Source organism: Gossypium hirsutum, chromosome D11 (assembly GCF_007990345.1).
Source record: "Gossypium hirsutum isolate 1008001.06 chromosome D11, Gossypium_hirsutum_v2.1, whole genome shotgun sequence".
In the NCBI taxonomy this organism is placed as follows: domain Eukaryota; kingdom Viridiplantae; phylum Streptophyta; class Magnoliopsida; order Malvales; family Malvaceae; genus Gossypium; species Gossypium hirsutum.
The window spans coordinates 28873407-28879715 of NC_053447.1; positions in this window are offsets into that span (position 1 = coordinate 28873407).

Here is a 6309-nt window from a genome sequence, read left to right on the forward strand (position 1 = left end):
AATCCCCCATAGGAGGATTAGTTCTTCATGGATCTAGTAAACCATGTAAACTTAAAAAAAAAGAATGAACATAAAGAACGATTTCAAGAATAGAGTTTAGAAGAAGCTTGATTGTATTAATTTTAAGCGTAGAATCCTCACAGAGTTTGAAAATAATTTCAGAATCTGATTTCTTCCCGAAAGTAAATAAAAAAATGGAAATAAAGTCTAAAACCTAAGAGAAAGGAAAAAACTAAAGAAAAAATTATACAATAGAAAGAGCTGTCTATAACATGTTTAACTGGGCCTATTTATAGATTTAGAGTGGTCGTCATCCTTAACCCTAGGTCAACTAATGTTCCCAAGCTTAAATTTGGATTGTGCGAACCAAAATGACCCTAGCTCGTATTAATTTCCCTTACAGAGGAGATGTCGCAACACACCAGGGCCTGTGTCGTGACATTGAAGGCAGTATGTTTAGCTTCAGGGTGTCTTCAGGGGTATGTCGCGACGTTGAAGGCAATCTTAGTATATATATAATTATACATAAAAAATTATCAGTTCAACTCATCAATTCCTTCAAGCAATACCTAACTAAATTACCTATCAAAGGCTTTTCAATCACAACATTTCTTTCATACATGTCATTCACATTAGCATAGAAACTATACCTCATTCTCATATATCATAATAGTTGGCCATTCGCACAAAAGATCATACTTGATACATACATATCCCAAAAAATTAATAATAACACAAAAGCCTATTACATGCCATATAAATCGAGCCAAACATTCCAAAAACTATTGAATTAAGCTGGATAGTGTGACTTGAACGTTGATCCAATCGTCCAACCTTCCGAGTATCTACAATAACATTAAACAACACAAGTAAGCTTAATGAAGCTTAGTAAGTTCGACGCACTAAACGAATAATCTTACTGAAGTAAATACAACAATTCAAACAATAATAATCAACTAGGAGAACTCTCTATCATCCACAATTTCAACTGATGACTTCATTTATGTTCAGATCAATTTCAATAAATAACAAATCATTCAAATTCATTAAACAGATTATCTTACCAAGGTTTTTCATTTAAAGAACGATTTACGAATAAGAGTACATCATCAGATCAACTGAACACACCAGATAAAAGCTCATAAGAGCTGATCCAACCGAAACACACCAAACAGAGAGTATAACACGAAAGCTCACAGAAAATTCTGAACCTCGGTTTACTCAGGTAATATATGAATATCTCCCTCCAATACCATCTCCACTCCAAACCCCCGTAACACACCAAATCACAATTGTACTCTATCCTGTGTTGAATCCAAACCGAGCATCAAATTCAATATTATATATCAAATTACCATTAATTATTAAAATTAAAAATAAATATATAATTTGTACCATGTTAATTTACTCAACAATTCATATTGATGTTAAATTCTAACCGTATAAACTTACCTGGACTAAATTGTAGTAGTTGCAACAGTTTAGGGACTATTCTGTTATTTTTCCTTTTTTACGAGTATCTACGGGATATTGATCTAAAATATAGAATTCATCAATTATCAGCTTACATTTCACATTCCAATGCATTTTACAATTAATACCCTTTTATTTTTTAAATTTACACAATTACCCTAAACTTTTACAATTTTTGCAATTTAGTCCCTTAACCCAAAATTCATCATATTAAACATTTTTCTCAAGTCAGTATTGTAACGCCATAAATTTCTTAACTTTGTTTCTGGGAATTTTGACACAAATATGTATTTGCTTCAGTGGCTAAGTGTTCTAGATGTGTTTTTGATGTTATGGGTTCAAGTCCCACTTTTGGCAAATTTTGTTATTTTTATTTATCCTTATCCCTGTTGGGTGGGCTTATATTTTATCTTTAGTTAACTCATATTAGAATGAACCTACTGGTTCAAGTGGTAAGGTTTTAGCTTGCCCTAAGGTCTCGTGTTCAATTCCTTGTGTAAGCATAGATGATATTTTTGTTTCGGTTGTGAGATAGAGGTTGGGTGGAAGTAAAATTCTAATGTGGTGGAGAGTTAGTGGGTTAGTTAGTGGGATAATGAGAAGTTGAGATATTATGAGGTTCAAATTTTATTTTATTTTTATTTTTATTTCTCTTTTCAAAGTTTCTAACGTCAATTTTCTTCTCTTTTCTTTCCCTCTTCTAACATTTTTCCCTTCTCGGTAAAATTCCTTTTTGTTTTACTTTGATTCTATGCGTGAATCCATCGTTCAAATCATTGCTACTGTGATTTTCGGGTTCTTTAATCGGTTGGTAAATAGAACTTCGCATCTCTTTAACAATTGGTTTTGGGATGTTGGCGATGTTAAGCTGTAGCGATTAATTAGTGGATTTTGTGTTTAGGAGAAGATTGTGAAGCAAAAAATTCACTCCGATGGCCTAATCTGTGTTAGTGGTGGTTTTCATCGACAAGAAATTTGTGAGCGTTGTTAAATTTTTGTTGTGAATTCGCAAATTGGTTGCTAAGCGGGGTTAGGGTTACTGTTTACAGGTTTCGATGATCTTAGGATTGATTATACTGGAAAAACGAACTAGGTGTGTACCCCTAACATGAGAAAACGAGGTTCGACAAAAGCCAAAAATTTGGGTCTGTAGACACCACATGGGCGTGTGGCCGGCTACGTGACTCGGCCGTGTGAATGTCGTAGGTGTGGTTGTGCTCGAGACACGGCCGTGTGACTGCGTAAGTGTAGCCGTGTGGGCCACACGGGCTAGGACAGATTGGGCGTATGGGCCACACGGTCGTGTGGGTTTTGGGCTAGGTCGTGTGGGCCACACGGGCAAAGCTAATCTAGGCGTGTGGGCCTACATGGGCATGTGGGTCCCATATTCTAAAATTTTTCGTAGGGTCACACAGGTCATTCCAATCGACTATGGGCTTACTGTAGAGTCTATAAGGGCTAACCAAACCCTAACTCATGTGATCTGATATTCTGATAGTCTGATCTGAGTAGGACACTGATATGCATATCTAACTATTCTGTTTGAGTATGTATGTTATCTGTATATGAGCATTTTAAACATATTAGTTCTGTTAATTCAATATTTTGTATCTGTGTTTGGGGTGGGATTTGCATATGTGGAGGAAGTAATCTGTACGGTGACCTTTCACCTATATTCTGTTAGCTTGACTGCATATTATTCTGTTATGTGTCGCATCAATACTATATGGTGTGTTAGGATGAGTGGGTGTTTTTAATCCCGCATGGTGTGATGCACTGGTCGGAGATGGTGTGTAGAGGATGGGGGTAGGATTTTGTATATATGTTCTGTTTATCTGATTCTGATATTTGTATCTGTTATGGACTTAGGTCCGAATCTGTATCTAACTGTATATGAAATTATGTGTATGTTGCATGACTATTTCTATTGGGTTACACACTGATTTTACGAAAACTCACATCTGTTTGCCTATTCTGTTCAGGTAATCCACAGACTTAGGCGGGTCGGTGCGATGGAGGCTCAGCGGTGACCACTCGACAGAGAGCTGTTTTTATTTAGTAATTTCGATTTTATTTTAAAATCTGGTTTTCTTGAGAGTTTGTAATTTTTGAGACTCTTTGGACTGTATGGTTTTTAACTTATGGATTTGAATTTTGTTTTGTTTTCTTTTCCGCAACGTTGACAAAAACACTTTACACAAACAAACGGTTTTAACAAATGGTTTTTGGAAACGTGAGTTTGGTTTCAAATAAAACGTTTTTCAACTTCCGTTGCAAATTCTTGATAACTCAAAATGGTTTCAAATAAGATTATAAACTCAAGTTTTTCCGGATATTAAGACTCTGATTGGTAAACTAATAAAATGATACGTTGTAGCTTAAAAGATATAATTTTAAAACCCTTCTTCGTAATACACACAGATTCGGCCATAACGTCTAGGCCGAGTTAGGGGTGTTACAAATATTTTATCCAAATATACTAGGCCCTTAAACAGTCCCTAATAATTATTAAATTCCCTATTAAACCCTAAAATTTTGACATTTTCACAATTTAATCCTAAAATCAAAATCTAACAAAAATCACTTTACAAATTCATCAAATAACATAATAAAAGCTCCAAATACATGGTATTCATAAAAAAATTCAATATTAATCAATGGAAACTTCCAAAATTTTTAACAAAATAAAAAACGAAGATACGAGATAGTTGCACCTAGTTGCAACGATCTCAAAAACATAAAAATTATAAGAAACGGGTATGAAATGAACTCACATGCAAGGATTCAATGCTTAGCTGATTCTCCAAGTTTCTTTCTATGGTGTTTCAGTAATGGGTAAGAAAAAAATGAATATTTCTTCTAATTTGTTTTATTTTAAAATTTCTATTTATTTACAATTATGCCATTATCATTAAATTTCCTTTCATTTTTAATTCTAATTGCCGTCCCACACATTAATTATGGTTTAATTACTACTTAAGTCCATCCTCAACTATTAAATAATCAATTTGATCACCTAATTGTAATAATTACTAATATTTGCACCTTTTTCAGTTTAGTCCTTTTTTTTAATTAACTATCTAAACGTTAAAATCTCTGAACCAAATTTTAATACGACCTTAGTGACTCTATAAATATTCTAAAAAAAATATTTATGAGTTGATATGATGAAAATTTATGGTCCCGAAATCACTATTCTGTCAACACTAAAAATCGGGTTGTTACAACTCTCCCCCTTAGGAAATTCTGTCCTCGAAATTGTTACCTGAAAATAGATTCGAATATTGTAGTTTTATTGATTCCTCTATTTCCCAAGTAGCTTCTTCTGAACTATGACGATGCCACAAGACTTTTACTAATGGTACTCGTTTATTCCGCAGTTCTTTGACTTCCCGAGCTAAAATTCTCACTGGTTCTTCCGAATACGACAAGTCTGGCTGTAGTTTAATCTCAGTATGAGGAATCACAAGTGAAAGATCATATATGTATTACCTTAACATCGATACGTGGTACACATTATGAATTTTCTTGAGTTCAAAGGGCAAGGCTAATCTATAAGCTACAAGTCCGATTCCGTCAAAAATTTCGTACGGTCCTATAAATCTCGTACTCAACTTTCCTTTATTGCCAAAATGCAACACTTTCTTCCATGGAGAGACTTTTAAGAATACTCGACTGCCAACAGTAAATTCTATATCTTTTCTTTTTAGATCCGCGTACAATTTCTGACAATCAAATGCAACTTTCAAACAATCTCGAATAATTAAAATTTTGGCTTCTATTTCTCGGATCAAATCACTTCCCACCATTTTAAATTCACTCAATTCTGACCAATACAACTGTGTTTTACACTTTCTCCCGTAAAGAGTTTCAAACAGTGCCATTTTTATACTAGATTGATAACTGTTATTATAAGCGAATTCAGCTAATGGTAGGTACTTTTCCCAGTTACCTTCAAATTTGAGTATACAAAATCTGAGCATATCTTCTAGAATCTGACTCTGTAATAGCTCGTTTTTAGTGAAATCAGAATAGTGGTTTCGGGACCACAAATTCGAGTTAGAAAGAAAATTTATTTTAACATTATTACATGATCTACATTATGATAGGAAAGACGTATGAAAATTTTGATAAGAAAATTTTACCGATTTTATGTTAATTAAAGATGAAATAAACTGATATCATCTTATTTCATAATCTTCCCCAAATTAAAATACATGGAAACCCTAGCTAAGAGAAAAACATTCAAGCAAGCTATTTTGGCTTAATTGTGTATGTAATCTTGTCCCGTTTTTATTAATTTTTATATTTTAGAGATCAGAATAACCTAATCTAGCTATTTTGGGGATCAATTTGTAAAGTTATCAAAATATCAAAATTTTTCCATGAACGAATATACTAAAATTTTGAAATTTCTGGTAGAAAATGAAAGATTGTTGATAGATAAACAACTTTTGTAAAGTGAATTTTGATGAAATTAAGATTTAGAGACTAAATTGTAAAGATGTAAATTTCATAGAAATTTTCTGATTTTTGTGAAATACATGGGCTTTAAATGTTATATGAAAATTTTGGTTAGGCTTGGAATAAGGATTAAATTGCATGAATTTTATTTTTCGAACCTAGGGACAAAATTGGAATTTAACAAAAGTATAGAGGCAAAATGGTACTTTTGCCTAAAATGTGTATTTGGTTGAATTGAATAAGAATTGTATTAAATTGAGTTAAATTTACTCGTATAGATTCGGATAACTCAAATGCGAGGTTAGATCGAAGAAAAGAAAAAGTGTCGGATTAGTAGATTTTCGTATACGAACAAGTGACGAGGTAAGTTCG